The sequence below is a fragment of the Salvelinus fontinalis genome, chromosome 32 (genome assembly GCF_029448725.1).
Source record: "Salvelinus fontinalis isolate EN_2023a chromosome 32, ASM2944872v1, whole genome shotgun sequence".
Taxonomy (NCBI): Eukaryota; Metazoa; Chordata; class Actinopteri; order Salmoniformes; family Salmonidae; genus Salvelinus; species Salvelinus fontinalis.
The window spans coordinates 40,442,799-40,460,823 of NC_074696.1; the positions used below are offsets into that span (position 1 = coordinate 40,442,799).

Below are 18,025 nucleotides of genomic sequence, written 5' to 3' on the forward strand. Positions count from 1 at the left end.
TTAAGACCAACACACAAGAAAGAAGATGGGTCGTCAGAGCATTACAGAGTTAAATATACAGAAACTCCTCCCTCCACCCCAAAAAGCACAAGAAAGAGGATTGACACCCACCATCTCAGATTGTTCTGAAATTATTTCTGTAGTTAGAAATGGAAAAGATAGGCATTTCTGCAACATTATTTTGTTTAAATATAATTTGATCTCTGAGAAATTAAGCTAATTGATTGCACCCAAATTGTCCATACATTTATAGGATTCATAGAATATTCAATAAATATAGTACCGAACATCCGATTTGCACAAAAACCTCTTCTTAACAATGAAGAAGATGTGAGGAATCCAAACGCCACCCACAGACCCCAAGCTGTACCTTGGAGTACTTTGTCGTAATTTGACAAATTCTCCCCAATTTTGTGATATCCAATTGGTAGTTACGACCTTGTCTCATCGCTGCGTCCTCCGAAACTGCTTCTTAACACACTGTTTTCTTAACACGAAAGTCAGCCTTACCAATGTGTTGGAGGAAACACCATTCGACTGATGACCGAAGTCAGCTTGCAGGCGCCCAGCCTGCCACAAGGAATCACTAAAGCGTGATGAGCCAAGGAAAGCCCTCCCCGGCCAAACCCCCCCCTAACCCGGACGGCACTGGGCCAATTGTGCACCGGCCGGTTGTGACACAGCCTGGGATGTAGTGGCACCTCAGCACTGCAATGTAGTGCCTTAGACAACTGCGCTACTCGGGAAACTTGGGAATATTGTTTATTCATACTATGTAATGTGTTCTCAGTGAATTTGGTGATGTATTTTTTACCCCCTGTTCATAGAGATTTGCCATTGAAGTCAACAGGACATTTTCCAAGTCAATTAAATGAAAGTACGAGGTTTTACCCACTAGATGCCACTGTTCCTGCTACTGCCCTTTTATCCAGTTCACTCACATCTTTTGTTTATCAAATGTATGACAACATTTTCTTTGCAACTTTGGGTAGAAAACCAATAGCTTTTGCACAAATGCATTCTGGTCATCCTCACAATTTTAAGCCAGTCCTCCGTGAAAGCACTTCTGTTTTTCCTTCTCTTAGACGTAATCTGTGTCCAGGAAACCACCCCTGTGTGTTTTTCTTGAACAAGCAAACTATTAGGCTACAGCAGTTCTAATGGTTTCAATGTTATGGTCTCTAAGGGGTTTTCAACGGTAAAAGTCACAAACACACATTGTATAGTATTTTGCAATGGTATTGGGTTGGGTTTAATGGCAAATGTCACTAATCAAACAGAGATGTTTTCCAATAATTGTATTGACAAACAGACTAACATGCAATGGTTTATAACTGTATTATTTTATTAGGGTTGTCCCAACATTTTAGTCACTAGCCCATTTCTCCATCACATTGTTGGGCTACATATGAGAATTGCACCATAGGGATAGCTCTCTTGGGTTGAAGAATTAGGTTGCTACGAGAAGGGCAAACTGAATTGCTTTCATGGTTGAATGGATTGAAATTTGAGGATGAGCACAGCATTTCTTTTCATTATGAGCAAAAGCTTTAGGTTTTCTACCCAAAGCTGCAACGAAAATGTTGTCATACATTTGATGGATAAAAGAGACCAGGGCGGTGCACAATTGGCCCTGCGTCATCTGGGTTTGGCCGGGGTAGGTCATCATTGTAAATAAGAATTTGTTATTAACTGACTTTCCTAGTTAAATAAAAATGTGGATTCTTCTTAAATCATTGATAAGAAGGTTTTTTTGTGCAAATCGGACGTTGGGTACTATATTTATTGAATATTATATGAATCCTAGAAATTTAAATGGCCAATTTGGGTGCAATCAATTAGCTTAATTTCTTAGAGTTCAAATCGTCTTTCAACAAAATAATGTTGCAGGAATGCTAATCTTATCTGTTCCAACTACAGAAACGATTACAGAACAATCTGAGATAGTGGGTGTCATGGCTTAAAAACAAAGGAGAGCCGCACACTCTAGGAGCTCAGATGCAAAAAGATTTAATTTACCAACGTTTCGACAGGCAAGCTGTCTTCATCAGGGTACAATCACAGACACTGCGGGATGACTCATTTATATATAGTGTCAAGACACACAGGTGTCTGTAATCATGGCCAAGAGTGGCCTAATATCATTGGTTAGTTTCTCAAATATTAAAATGGCATGGAAAGAGCAACATAAAATAAATACAAATGGATAGCATACGATCATAGACTCACTTAAGACCACACAAGCCTACAAACAACCACAATGGCAAAGTCACAACAATCACAAAAATGGCTTCAGATCAAAGTCCACGTTAAGACCGAAGGGAGCAAGGGTCTTTAAGTTAAAGATCCAAGCAGCCTCTCGTTTTAACAATAAATTATCAAGGTCATCCGCTCTCCTAGAGAGGGTGACATGTTCGATGCCAATATAACGCAGAGACGAAATCGAGTGGCCTGCCTCCAAAAAGTGGGCCGCAACTGGGTAGGTCAAGTTTTGGCACCTAATGGTGCTACGATGCTCAGAGATACGTACTTTTAATTCACGCTTTGTTTTACCCACATCATTTTTACCACAAGGACAAGTCATAAGATAAATAACTGCCTTAGTGGAGCACGTAATAATACCTTTGATTGGGATCGATTTCCCTGTTTGTGGGTGTTTGAAGGATCTGCATAAGTGCCATTGCATTGAGCACAGCCATTACACTTGTAGTTTCCATCCAGTAGGGGCGCAAATAGACGTTGTTCAGGAACATCTTGGGGTGGTAAATCAGAGTGTACCAATTGGTCTCTGAGATTTCTGCCCCGCGAAAACACGACCAAGGGAAGGTCTGAAAACACATTACCGAGACTATCATCGGATTTTAGAATGTGCCAATGTTTGTGAACGATTCCCTTAATTTGTTCAGAGCGCTTTAGAATACAAGAATGCGTATTGGTGTCATGGCTTGAAATGACATGGAACCAGGATACTTTCTAAATTTAATCCGTCAGTTACCTGTCCAAAATTGTAATCAGTAATGTAACTATTGGATTACCCAAACTCAGTAACGTCATCTGATTACATTCAGTTACTTTTAGATTACATTCCCCTTAATGTAATCTATTAGAAGACGACAAAAATATATGTTACCAATTGAAACACAATCTATTGCAGGATAAATCAATGTTAAAAAGTTTACATAGCTGGCCATATATGGATGTTCAATTTTACTTTATGGGATGGTTATGTAGGCTTCTTCTGACCCATCGCTTTCTACTACTGCACATATAATACTGAACATATAATACTACGATTAAATTAGATCTTTACATTTAAAAAACAAATTCTATCAGAATTCCAGTCATTCCAATAAATGTTACACCCCTTGATCTTCAAGAATAAGACTTGGAAATATGGAAGTAAAGATTAGCCAAAATTGTTTTACCTAAACATAACCCCAAAACTAAGGATTTATTAGCCAGCCCTACGCTGTTGTTAATGTTTTTGTTTAAGTCTATAAAAGTGTGCAAGTTTGAACGTGTCCATTAGGCCTATGGATAAAAAATAAATTATTAGCATGAATGAGCCAATAGTGCATCGCCCGATTGGGCTCCCGGTCACGGCCGGCTGTGACACAGCCTGGGATGTAGTGGCACCTTTATAAGACTTGGAAATATGGAAGTATAGATTAGCCAAAATTGTTTTATCTGAGCATGACCCCAAAACGAAGGACTTTTTAGCCAGCCCTACTCTGTTGTTAATGATTGTGTTGTCATGGAGGACTGATTGTGCTCATTGATTCGAGTTGGAGAAAAAAATATTACGCTCATGGAATGGCATGCTTTGAGCACTACTGAAAAGTGCTATTTACATGTGAAAAATGAATGCAATATGCTGCATTTGCTATAGGCCTATGGTTAAACGTTTTGTTTGGTGACACTTTAATATCTTGATAATAATGCAGCTGTTTAAAGGGCAAATCCACAGGTGAAACAATAACAAAACGGCCTCCCCGCCTCTGTTTTGGTCAGAAGCTGAGGGATGGTCCTGGAGAAATATAACGACTCTCAAGATTAAGAGACAGAGCTATGGATACAAGGACTGACCATCCATGATATCAAAATTATTATTTTAACATTGGAGAAAAACCAGGTTACATTTTGGGACAGTTGAACTAAGCTCATGAGGCATTTGTAAGTTATAATTTATAAGTCCAAAAATGGATGTAGCAACTACAGATTGCACCTTTAAGTCTATCAAAATATTGCCCCTTTGAACATGTGTCCATCAGGCCTATGGATAAAAACAATGTATTGGCATGAATTAGCCCCAGTTTTATTCCGCAGGCTGGGATCCGCACTGTGCAGCAAGAGCCCATTTTTCACTGTCCACTGGTTTCAAAAACAATGATTGATAGGCAGTTTAAATTTCTTGAATTCTATCATTTTTGGGTTCAAATACACGTTTAGATTTGTGAACAGCCATCTACAACCCGTAAGGTGCAAATAGCTAAATGAGAGAGCAGCAGTGTGATTCACATCAATGCGCTATGTAGATATCAATAATAAGTGATATCCATATCGCCGTAGACTACGCCACTGCTGTCATCCTTACATCCAAGCCTTTATTCAAGTTTGATCATCTTTGGATGCCGACAGCAGTCATACGCTCAGGTGGAACAAACTTAAACTTGCGCCTTTTTTCAATGCCGATTTGAATGTCATTCTGAATTTAAAAGTAATCCTCAAAGTAATCATCGAGTTTTTCAAAAGTATCTGTAATCTGATTACAATATTTTTGCTGGTAGCGGATTACAGTTACCGTCTTTTTGTAATCCGTTACCCTCCAACCCTGCATGGAACGACCCCAGTGTTTATTTATACACAACATATCTACTATATCTACATATCTACTTGCCACCTGTGTGTTTGCACGGAGCATGAAAAGCCACACAGTAAACATTAAAAGGTGTAGACTGTCCCTTGTGAAATCTCTTTATTAGTAAGACAAACAAGCTCCAAGTTCTCTTGTCCATCCTAACGTCTCTGCCCACATTCTTACATCCTAGTCTCTGGGTTTGTTGTCAGTTCACATGCTTCAGTCAGTGAGCGTGACAGCTGGACTAGTGGCCTGCTCAAAGCTCATCCCTCCATCCATCCCTCCTCCTCGAGGACTGCCCGTCTGCCCTCAACTTTGCCTGCTGTTCCCACAAGGCCAACTAGAGTGTCTCTGCAACTATCGAAGGAAACGCAATTGAATTGAATCCTCAGTAGATTGGATCGTGTTTACAGCAACCGTCAACTACAACTCAGATGCAATAATACAGGAAGGTAGCAGGGTAGGGAAAGTGTATGAAGGCATTGATAGAAACCGAAATGAGCGTGCGTTGAACTCTGAAGGAAGTAGTCATTTCCTCTGTGCATGGGGAGGCAATACTATTATGTCAGAGATGATTTGCGTGGGTATATAAAGCAGACCGTAAACGGACACGAAGATCAGCGGCATCTGTTTTTAAAAAGAAAGAGTTGTCAGTCAGTGTCTTACTGAGAATGTGTTCTCAGTCGACCTGGTAAAATAAGGGTTAAAAATCTCCTTGATAAAGTTACACAGAGACTCAAACCTGGAACTCCTACTTGTTTGCCTTTCTGCCAACGTGTTCAGTTAGTAGGCTGTGTGTGTGTGTGTGTGTGTGCATGTGTGTTTTCCTGCACACACACACACCCACATGTACGTTTGATTACTGGACTAAAGTTGGACACATGTTAATCCAGGGAAATGAACTGTTCCTGAAGAAAAAACACATTTTGCGGTGAGGTGAAAGGCAACACAAGACTCAAATGAAACGCTGGTCTCTGTCATTAAAGGCTGGAGAGCCATAGCGGCGATTCCAAGGGCTTCTTAATCCTAGCCTTATTCGGCCATGCAATGTGTGTTTGTGGGGACGTGTGTGTTTGTGGGGACGTATCTGTTTGTGGGGAAAACCTGACCAGGAACGACTGAGGTTGTGGTGAAGGTTTGTATGCTGTCATATCAGTCTGCGGTCATCTCAGAAAGTGCTTTTGTGAAAAAGAGAATACAGGGACAATCAAATCAAATCAAATCCTGACACATACTGGTAATCCGTCTGGCACTGCGGCCTTGTGAATGTTGACCTGTCTAAAGGTCTTACTCACATCGGCCGTGGAGAGCATGATCGCACAGTCTCCCATACAGCTGGTGCTCTCCTGCATGTTTCAGTGTTATTTGCCTCAAAGTGAGCATAGAAGTAGTTTAGCTCGTCTGGTAGGCTTGTGTCACTGGGCAGCTCTCGGCTGTGCTTCCCTTTGTAGTCTGTAATGGTCTGCAAGCCCTGCTACATCCGACGAGCTTCAAAGCCGGTGTAGTACGACTCGATCTTAGTCCTGTATTGATGCTTTGCCTGTTTGATGGTTCGTCGGTGGGAATTGCAAGATTTCTTACAAAATTCCGGATTAGAGTCCCGCTCCTTGAAAGAGGCAGCTCTAGCCTTTAGCCCAGTGCGGATGTTGCCTGTAATCCATGGCTTCTGGTTGGGGTATGTACGTACGGTCACTGTGGGGACGACGTCGTCGACGCACTTATTGATGAAGCCAGATGTGGTGTACTCCTCCATGCCTTTGGAGGAATCCCGGAACATATTCCAGTCTGTGCTAGCAAAACAGTTCTGTAGCTTAGCATCTGTGTCAACTGACCACCTTTTTATTGATCTAGTCACTGGTGCTTCCTGCTTTAATTTGCGCTTGTAAGCAGGAATCGGGAGGATGGACTTATGTTCAGATAGCCCAAGTGGTGGGCAAGGGAGAGCTTTGTATGCGTCTCCATGTGGGGAGTATAGGTGGTCCAGAGTTCTTTTCCCTCTGGTTGCACATTTAACATGCTGATAGAAATTTGGTAAAACTGATTTAAGTTTCCCTGCATTAAAGTCCCCGGCTACTAGGAGCACCTCCTCTGGGTGAGCGTTTTCTTGTTTGCTTATGGCGAAATACAGCTCATTCAATGCTATCTTAGTGCCAACCTCTGACTCAGGTGGTATGCAAAAAGCTACGAAGAAAACAGATGAGAACTCTATTGGTAGGTAGTGTGGTCTACTGCTTATCATGATATACTCAACCTCAGGCAAGCAATAGCTCGAGATTTCCTTAGATATAGTGCACCAGCTGTTATTTACAAAAATACATAGTCCGACGGTCCTTGTCTTACCCGACGCCGCTGTTCTATCCTGCTTGTACATCGTATAACCAGCGAGCTGTATGTTGATATTGTCGTCGTTCAGCCACGACTCCATGAAGCATAAGATGTTACACTTTTTAATGTCCCTTTGGAAGTTTAATCTTTCCCGTATCTCGTCGATTTTATTGTCCAAAGATTGCACGTTTGCTAGCAGAATTGACGAAGTGGGGGTTTATTCGATCGCCCCCGAATTCTCAGAAGGCAGCCCGCTTTCCGGCCTCTCTTTCTCTGCCTCCTTTTCACGCAGATCACGGGGGTTGGGGCCTGTTCTCGAGGGAGCCGTATGTCCTCCGCCTTGGGCTCGTCAGAGTCGTGAAAGAAGAAAAAGGATTCTGCTAGTTCGTGGTGAGTAATCGCAGTCCTGATGTAGAGAAGATCTTTTGGTCATAAGAGACGGTATGTACATTATGTACAAAATGAGTAAAAAAATAAGTTACAAACAACTCAGATAAACAAATAAAAAAAACACAATCGGTTGGAGGCACGTAAAACGTCTGCCTTCCGCTCCGGCGCCATCTTACGTCCTACCAATGCCCAGTGCACCATGGGCCTCTAGTTGACTTGAAATGTCATGTTTTCTTTCTCTTTGCCTTGTTTTCAGCCCAAGTTTCTGTCTGTTACAATGGAGGTAGTACACACACACACATTTTTTATCCATGACCATGGCCATAAAACATTGTTTTCTTTCTATCAACAGTGAGCTAGTAGAGTGGAATTTTTCAATTCAGTAGGGATTACCTGAGGACCGTAATCACCATAAACCTAATCAAGCCCTGGTATTTTTATGAGGACATTTTCTTGATAGTTGTGCTTTTCTCACTAATAAAACCTTGTTGCTCTGCGTGGTGCGAGCCTGCGAGAGACTGACACGGTTAATAAGATGTTTACCTCTAGCCTGACCAACCCGTGCCTAGCCTCCCACCGCCTTAACGATAATTAATCAAGCCGGGTTGTAATTATGTCTCAACAATATGCTGCTCTCACTCCGACGCCACGAGGGCTAATTAAGCAAACATACAAGATGGGTTGGAACAATTAGGGCTGCAAGCTCAACATCAACTAGTGCTGCTCACACAGCAGAGCATGTAGGATATGGAACACAACTTATCGTGCTATCTGCATGGGGCTCTAAGCAGAAGATGCCCTCTGTATCCAGATCTGGCATCAGATTATAGTGAAATATCCTAACCTTGACTACAAGGGATGAAAGTAAAATGTGATCTTGGATCCATTCTAAAAAAGGACAATTTCACGACTACATGATGATCAGTCCAAGGAAAGATCATATTTGTATGACTATGGGGTGCCAGTGTTTTATGGTGGTGCCCTGATTTGTTATGGCAGTGCCCAGCAATCCTATAACTCAAAACATTGCTTCCGCCGTTATGATACCCATTCTAGAAGCAGCCAACTCGTACCCCGTCCTTCCCTATACAAAATGAGGTAATATATTAAGTGTGGCATGATGCAATGAGTCCGCCAGCCTTGTCAGAGCAGCAGGGACCGGGTCACTTTGAATCACCTATCTACATCACTAGATACCATGGTATGATGAGTCATACAGTCAGACTGCATGATCATTCTTTCAACACCTTTACTAGGGTACGTTCTCCACATATGTATAAAATAATAACTAGAATCTAGTATCCTGAAAGAGAACTCTACAAGGCGTCAAAAGCATTCCACAGGGTGTTGTACTATTCTTGATACACACGGGAAACTGTTGAGCATTAAAAAAACACAGCAACGTTGCAGTTCTTGACACAAACCGGTGCGCCTGACGCCTACTACCATACCCCATTGAAAGGCACTTAAACATTTCGTCTTGCCTATTCACCCTCTGCATGGCACACATACACAAACCATGTTCTTCTTTAACCTGCCTTCTCACCTTCATCTACACTGATTGAAGTGGATTTAACAAGTGACATCAATAAGGGATCATAAGCATTTCACGGTAAGGTCAACACCTGTTGTATTCGGCACATGTGACAAATGAAGTTTGATTTGATTCGCCTGGTCAGGCTATGTCATGGAAAGAGCAGGTGTTCTTAATGTTTCGTACACTCAGTGTATCCTCATTCATTCTGTAAGAATATAACTTACGTCGCATGAGCTTAGTTCAACTGTCATACCCCGTTAAAACCCCAAATGAAAGCTTGTTTTAGTCCAATGTTTGTAAACAATGTAAATGTAAACAAAAACTGTATAGCCTCAAAACATGGTTAAAACTAATTTTGTTATCATGAATGGCCAATCCTTGCATCCAAAGCTCTGTCTATGAATTTGAGAGTTGTTACATTTCTCCAGGCCCATCCCTCAGCTAGCTTGAAAAGCTATTACTGTTTAGTAGCAGTGAATGTGAAATCATTCCACAGGTTTTGCGTTTTGGTTTCAAATGATTTCTGGGGCGTCAGTTTGGCCCTGTCCTCGGCTGCACTTCATCAGTCGATACCATAAATGAGTTATTGTCGTGGGATGTCACCATTTCATTTCCCACCCTAATACCTCACAACTGAATTGGTTCTGACACCTCTCTTGACATTGGGGATTCTGAGCTCCATTGCTCAGTCAGTATCCAATTGGAGTGTGCAAGAAAGACATCTCTCAGCATCCACACTTGAAAAAAACAGGGCCATCCATCATCACAACTCAAAATGTGTCAAGGGCATATCCAAGACACACACACAGTCATGCATAATGTTATGTTAATAGATTTGAAATGTCATTTACGAATGCCATCGTTCTATTGCATCAAGAAAATTACACCCACATTAGATCATTTCTGAAGCAGAGAAAAGTCTACCTTTAGAATTTTCTACATCATTCTTAATTCTCAAAAAACAAGCAGACAGTTGAATAGTAGCCTAGGTTATTGTGTTGTTACCTGTACTTATTGTGGTCCTTAATTGTGGTATTACGGAAATGACAGGCAGACTGTGTTATCCACTTTCGAAAGAAAGTATTTAGTCCTTGTCGGCAATATTCACCGAGTTGTCAGCAACTTGTCAACAAAATCTGTCATTGCACGCTCCTCTAGCTACAGCGGCACGTTTTGTTCGCGTACAAGTTGAGCGTCCTTTTTAGCGGCACGGGGGTTGAATGGCCGGTTGAGGCACTTCGCACTGGCGGTCCTCTCGATTTACGAGCTCGAGAACATGATTGAGTACACACGACTGACACGCGCAAATCACTCAGGGCGCGTCCATACAAATAATCTCACCGAGGCGATTCCCTCCGCCCCTGTCTGTGCTCACAGGCTACAGTTTTCTCCCTCTCCACAAGTGGCGTAATTTTGATGTTCGCACTACCTGGAGCCACATTAAACCACACGCTTTCTGTGCACCAAGGAAATGAACACAGTATTTCAGATAATCCACTCTCACTCAATATTCAACTTGCCACTAGATGCTAGCCTATTGGTAAATAGACTGCAGCCTATCCCTTTGTCACGACAAGTGTCTATCACTCGTATTTGCACTCCCTTTATCTGAGCGTGAGTGTGTCGAGGCCGTTGGAACAATTCGGCAAAAGGTATGGAAACAATGCATAGGAGAAATAAACAATTGAGTGGTGGCGACAAATAGACCAAGCACTCAAATGCGCTGCCATCGGTTCATAGGCTACTCGTAGAATATGTGAACAGTGACAGTAGGGACCTAGCCGATCAAGCAGACTCCGTAGGTTATGCTATGCTCGTTCCCTTGATATTAAATATGAACATTGAAGAGGCACAATGCCCTTGGACACTGTGCACGATGTGACATGCAGGATCACTTCTCCGTCTATAAACACTTGTCTATATTATGTGATTGAAGATAATCCTGGAGATTACTTCCGGAGTGCAATATGCAGTCATTGATATAGGCTATTGAACAGCCATACAGAAATAAGAGCGCCCAGCAATAGTCTCCGGGCTACATTGCCAGTGCAATCCGCCTGCTTTCTCTGGACCGAGAACTCACCCTCACCGGGGGGGAAACAAAGCGCAATTCCCCGCTCAGGCGATTTCCTTTTCACTCCTCGACCAAGCATTTGCAAATCACCTCCACATGAATGCACAGGTTATTATTCGATACCGGTATTGGGGTATCTGCGACAAGTTGTCCATTTTAAACATCCACAACATTCCAAAGACGACCCGCCCCCGGCGTTTGTGATTGGTTCTCGCGGTGCGGAGGTACCTCGGTCTCGCAAACTGTATTTAAAGAAAACAGGCACATCTGGATCTGGCCAGCGGTTCCGCGCAACTGGAGGATTTCGGAACCACTGAATTACGCACACAGAACGGCTTCGACTTTGAAGTGAACCGAACATATGTCGGCAATTGATTTGGTTCCAAGATAAACATTGCGTAACTAAACTAGTCTTGCATCTTGACTTTTTCTGTAATTTAATGCAATCTATACTGAACAAAAATCTAAACTAGTCTTGCATCTTGACTTTTTCTGTAATATAATGTAATCTATACTGAACAAAAATATTAACGCAACATGTAAAGTGTTGGTCTCATGTTTCATGTGGTGAATTAAAAGATCCCAGACATTTTCCAAGTTTAATTCTCTCAAATGTTGTGCACACATTTGTTTACATCCATGTTAGTGAGCATTTCTCCTTTTCCAAGATAATCCATCCACCTGACAGGTGTGACATATCAGGAAGCTGATTAAACAGCATGATCCTTACACAGGTCCACCTTGTGCTGGGGAAAATAAAAGACCACTCTAAAATGTGCAGTTTTGTCACACAACCCAATGCCACAGATGTCTCAAGTTTTGAGGGAGGGTGCAATTGGCATGCTGACTGCAGGAATGTCCATCCGAGCTTTTGCCAGAGAACTGAATGTTAATTTCTCTACCATAAGCCACCTCCAAATTCGGTTTAGAGAATTTGGTAGTACATCCAATGGCCAGCCCAGGACCCCCACATCCGTATTCTTAACCTGCAGGATTGTCAGAGACCAGCCACCCGGACAGCTGATCAAACTGAGGAGTATTTCTGTCTGTAATAAAGCCCTTTTGTTAATTCTGATTGACTGGGCCTGTCTCCCCAGTGGGTGAACCTGGTCCCAGGTGGGTGGGCCTATGCCCTCCCAGGCCCACCCATGGCTGTGCTGCTGCCCAGCCATTTGAAAACCATAAATTAGGGCCTAATGAATTTATTTCAATTGACTGGTTTCCTTATTTAAACTGTAACTCAGTAAAATTGTTGAAATTGTTGCATGTTGCGTTTATATATTTCCTCAGTATAGCAGAAAGGACAAGGATGGAACATTTAAATTCACACACATGCACACACATGCACACACACAAACACACACATACACACACAATTCATAACCTAGGCTGTTACCTAATTAATATGGCAATTAATGGCAATTACATATTCTGTAGGCCTACTGTATACAGTGCTATCATCAAAATGAAGAGAAAGGAAAGGGTTTTATGCTCATATGAGGAAGAGGATAAAGACATCAGTATGATCAAGGTGGTCCTCTGTGACTAGCCCACACCCAAATGCTGGTAATGTTCTATGCACCTCACGCCTCCCTGTGTTCAAAAGTTGTAACTACTCACACTGTCTCTGTCTCCTTTGTGAGGTTGCTCCATGCTCCCTGTCCTTTTCTCAATTTGGTTTTGCTCAACTCCTACATCCTCCCTCCACAATCATCTCTCGCCTCCTTTTGAAAAAGGTCATAGGTAATCGCGGTGAGGTGGCAAGGAGAGGGAACTTGGGATGAAAATGCCTCTGTATGAAATGAGAATCTCCTTTTCCACTCATTTAGAGTGGAGTCCAACTATAATGTGTAAAGTGCTAAAAACGAATTTAGTTAGTTTTGCCTGACATTTTATAGATAAAATGATAAGTAGCATATTGTTTTTGAAACTTGTGCATGCTTTTCTCATGCAACAAAAAACAAAAGCTTCAAAGGGGTTGTGGAAGATTAAATATTTGTTCTACAACGGACTCAGGTAGGATACACATGACTATCCTCGATGAAAGGTGACTATCGAGGAGGGGGAGGGGACACTCTTCCGTTCGCCTATTAATGAATTGACATCTCCTCCACCACTCAACCACTTATCGGTTTCCGGGTCACGGAGGAAAGAGGACGGAGGAGAGAGGGTGGAGGACGGACTTTTGACCAAATGAGAAAACACCCATATCAAGGCTGCTCTCATGATGACATCATAGCCTATCCCCTATCTGCTATCTCCCAGGACTGAGATCATTGTACAACCCTGTGCAGGCTGTCTGCAGATTAGAAACAGCATCTGTCACAGTTTCAACGTGATTCCAGGATGCTTTCTCTCCAAATGGAAACAAAGTAGGCTAGATTTAGGATTAAGTTACTCCACACAATGAGCCAGTGTGTAGGCTGATCAAAATAAAACATTATTTAAAAACTCTAAGAAACCTGAAGTGAATTTGCACCGTTAGAATAATTGCTCAGCTTCATAATATTCTTAAATGTTATGATCTTAATTCTATGTCAAAGCACAACACACAAATTATATTTCAAAGCACAAAAGGTTTAATTTATATTCATGAGATTGGATTGGATTTTTTTAATACATAATTGATGATCTGAAACCGTATGAGACACACTCCTTATTAGATAAGTGTCAGTGTAAGAATGGGGGAAAAAAACATACATTTTCTCAGTTGCATTCCGTAAAATAGCATGACCTTAGTAGCCAAGGGAGGTGTAGGAAGGTAGGTTTCAGGAAGGTCGTTTTTTTTTTACAATGAAGGAGTCCAGTATGTCCATATGCACAGTGAATACATAGCAAGAAGGCAAAAACCTATATTTACATAAACTTTTTTATTTTTTAATTTTTTATTCAACCCTTATTTCACCAGGTAGGCCAGTTGAGAACAAGTTCTCATTTACAACTGTGACCTGGCCAAGATAAAGCAAAGCAGTGCGACAAAAGCAACAACACAGAGTTACACATAAACAAACGTACAGTCAATAACACAATAGAAAAATCTATGTACAGTGTGTACAAATGTAGAAGAGTAGGGAGGTAGGCAATAAATAGGCCATGGAGGTGAAATAATTACAATTTAGCATTAATACTGGAGTAATAGATGTGCAGAGGATGAATGTGCAAGTAGAGATACTGGGGTGCAAAAAAGCAAGAGGATAAATAACAATATGGGGATGAGGTAGTTGGGTGAGCTATTTACAGATGGGCTGTGTACAGGTACAGTGATCGGTAAGCTGCTCTGACAGCTGATGCTTAAAGTTAGAGAGTGAGAGATAAGACTCCAGCATCAGTGATTTTTGCAATTCGTTCCAGTCATTGGCAGCAGAGAACTGGAAGGAAAGGCGGCCAAAAGAAGTGTTGGCTTTGGGGATGACCAGTGAAATATACCTGCTGGAGCGTGTTCTACGGGTGGGTGTTGCTATGGTGACCAGTGAGCGAGATAATGTGGGGCTTTACCTAGCCAAGACTTATAGAGGACCTTTTGCCAGTGGGTTGTGCGACGAATATGTAGTGAGGGCCAGCTAACGAGAACATACAGGTCGTAGGGGTGGGTAGTATATCGGGCTTTGGTGACAAAACGGATGGCACTGTGATAGACTACATCCAGTTTGCTGAGTAGAGTGTTGGAGGGTATTTTGTAAATGACATCGCTGAAGTCAAGGATCGGTAGGATAGTCAGTTTGACAAGGGTATGTTTGGCAGCATGAGTGAAGGAGGCTTTGTTGCAAAATAGGAAGCTGATTCTAGATTTCATTTTGGATTGGAGATGCTTAATGTGAGTCTGGAAGGAGAGTTGTCCGTTCCAAATTAAATGTCAACTCCCCGTACCTACTTCTCTTCTCCAGCGTCCTTCCTTACAGGTAGTGAGTGTTGTAACTGAGGACAGACAATTTTTACGGGCTACGCGCTTCAGCACTCGCCTGTCCCGTTCTCTGAGCTTGTGTGGCCTACCACTTCGCGGCTGAGCCGTTGTTGCTCCTAGACATTTCCACTTACAGTTGACCGGGGCAGATCTAGCAGGGCAGAAATTTGACGCACTGACTTGTTGGAAAGGTGGCATCCTATGACGGTGCCACTTGGAAATCACTGAGCTCTTCAGTAAGGCCATTCTACTGCCAATATTTGTCTATGGAGATTGCTTGGCTGTGTACTCAATTTTATACACCTGTCGGCAACGGGTGTGGCTGAAATAGCCGAATCCACTCAGTTGTATGGGTGTCCACATACTTTTGTATATATATTGTGTAGGTCAACCTCAATGACTGGGTTCTAGATATGGGTGTCATCCAAGATTATAACAAAAAATAAATGATAATTAATGTGTACATTACTCATTATGACAACCTGAACCTCTTGCCATCCAAGTGAGACAATACAACCACAAATACACCACAGGGTACATGCAATATCTACAGAAGTACAATGTAAATACTAGGTGTTACACAGGATTTAGATAGTTAAAATGAAGTGTATATTGAGGGGTACTTACTTGAAATGAATGTGTACTTTTATAGTACATCACCCATCCTGACAACCTGGCCATTATTTTAAGGCTTCTGGAAGCACCATCCAAGTGAGAAAATAAACACACTAGTGCACAGAGTACATGTAATATCTGCATACGTACATTGTTATTACTAGGTATTACACAGGATTTAGCTAGTTAAAATGACATATCTTGAGGTGTACATTCTTGTCATTATTGTGTACCTACAAAGTACAATACCCATTCTGACAATCTAATCTTAAACTTCTGAAAGCGCCATCCAAGTGAGAAAATAAACACACTAATACACTGTCGTGGAAATTCTTACACAGGGACACTGAAAGTCAATCTTAAAATAATCATTGTTTATTATCAGCGCGCTGGAGAGGTGCCAACCAACTCAATGCACCATAAGTACAAGTCTGTCAGGTGCTCTAACGGAGCAGTCCCGTTTAGTTCCCTTATATACTGGTTACAGACATGTTACATAGGCATGCATAGTTCATAGGGCTGGTTCCATGTGTCTGGCACCGTCTCCTGTCTTAATTTATAGAACATATTCTGGGCGTTCTGCCAAATAGATATGGGGGGGGGTCATGATGGCTTGCTAGCTAGCTAGTTGTTGTGTTATCCAGCTAGCAATAAATGTGCTAGCTAACACTAATATGTTAGCTAGTGTTTAACTATACTGAACAAAATTATAAACGCAACAGGTAAAGCGTTGGTCCTATGTTTCATGAGGGTAATAAAATATCCCAGAAAATGTCCATGCACCAAAAAAGTTTAATAATCTCACATTTTGTGCATACATTTGTTTACATCCCTGTTTCTGAGCATTTGTCCTTTGCCAATTTAATCAAGAAGTTGACTAAACAGGAGGATCATTACACAGATGCACCTTGTGTTGGGGGACAATAAAAGGCTACTTTAAAATGTGCAGTTTTGTCATACAACACATTTCCATAAATGTATTGAGGGAGTGTGCAATTGGCATGCTGACTGCAGGGATGTCCACCAGAGCTGTTCCCAAAAAAATGAAGTGTTCATTTCTCTACATTAAGCAGCCTCCAACATCGTTTTAGAGAATTTGACAGTACGTCCACCCAGCCTCACCACGTGTAACCCCGCCAGCCCAGCCCCTCCACATCCGGCTTCTTCACCTGCAGGATCATCTGACACTAGCCACCCAGACAACTGAGGAAACAACCAAAGGAAGTTGTCTAAGGGAAACTCATCTGCGTGCTCATTTCCCTCACCAGGGTCTTGAACTGACTGCAGTTTGGCGTTGTAACCGACTTCAGTGGGCAATTGCTCACCTACGATGGCCACTGGCACACTGGATAAAACTTTCTCTCTCCTGTGTTTACATTTTTAACCTACGTCATTGTTTCTTTCGCAGCAATCTTTCATGTCTTGATTCTGCACACTGTCCTTCTTTTTGACCCCGTTATTTCACACTGTAACATAATGTCAGTATCAACACGTGGGCACGTTGTAGGTTGTCGGTATTTTGAGTGTGTTGTGCAGATGGGCAGATCTTGACATGATGCTTCCAAAAGGGAGACTGTTCCTAAACAGTGAAACTCTTGCAAGGTTAAATTATGGAATAAGAGTTAGTCTTTGACCATTTTAAGTGCATTTATAAACCATTATACAACCCATCTTAATAGGTTTACAATTTGATAAGCACTATCTAGCATTACTATCTCACAATTTTATTAATGTGTCTAAAATTGTTATATTGATGCTTAAAGTAATTTTAAAGAACTAAGAATTTAAAGTCGTTTTTCATGTGAACCCGTTTTTGCCATTGGGCCTGGGCATCAGACTCCAGAGCCCTTTATTGCAGAGTTGTGTCAAGAGGTGTTCGGTTTTCAATTGGCTAACACTTACCACCTGTGAAGGCTGAAATATGGGTATTATGATGCTTTCGGGAAACTTTAACATTTGTAACATGCACGGCAACAAGCATTCCGTTGTTACATCCCAGTAATTACAGACTGCGATTACCACCAGTTACATGTTGTTATTACAGTGTAACTGAATTATTACAATTAATTGTAATACCTGCTACAGTGTAATTACAAGATTCCTTAAAATGAACTGTTGCCGATAATTGTTAGGACTTCTCCAGAACGGTTCCTTTTTAAGGGATTCGAGCAAGGATTTCATATTTAAACTAGTAAGAGATACAGTACTGTCAAATAAATTGTACTAAGGTACATTTTGTATTCTGCTATACGGAGCCTTTGCGTGGCTGAGGACGAAAGTCGAGCGGAAAAAAAGTCTCCTTTGAAATGAACATCCGCTACCGAT

At 41.7% G+C, this 18,025-nt stretch overlaps 1 protein-coding gene across 4 annotated transcripts in view; it reads right to left on the reverse strand.

Moving 5' to 3' along the window:
- LOC129831340 (exostosin-1c) overlaps positions 1 to 11,498 on the reverse strand; it is a 97,098-nt gene extending 85,600 nt beyond the window's left edge. For 2 of the 4 annotated variants that reach the window (XM_055894668.1, XM_055894664.1), the window contains exon 1: positions 11,194 to 11,498. The gene's annotated coding sequence lies outside the window, so the exon portion shown is untranslated. The other 2 variants (XM_055894666.1, XM_055894665.1) reach the window with 2 other exon arrangements.
- Positions 11,499 to 18,025: the final 6,527 nt, after the last annotated feature.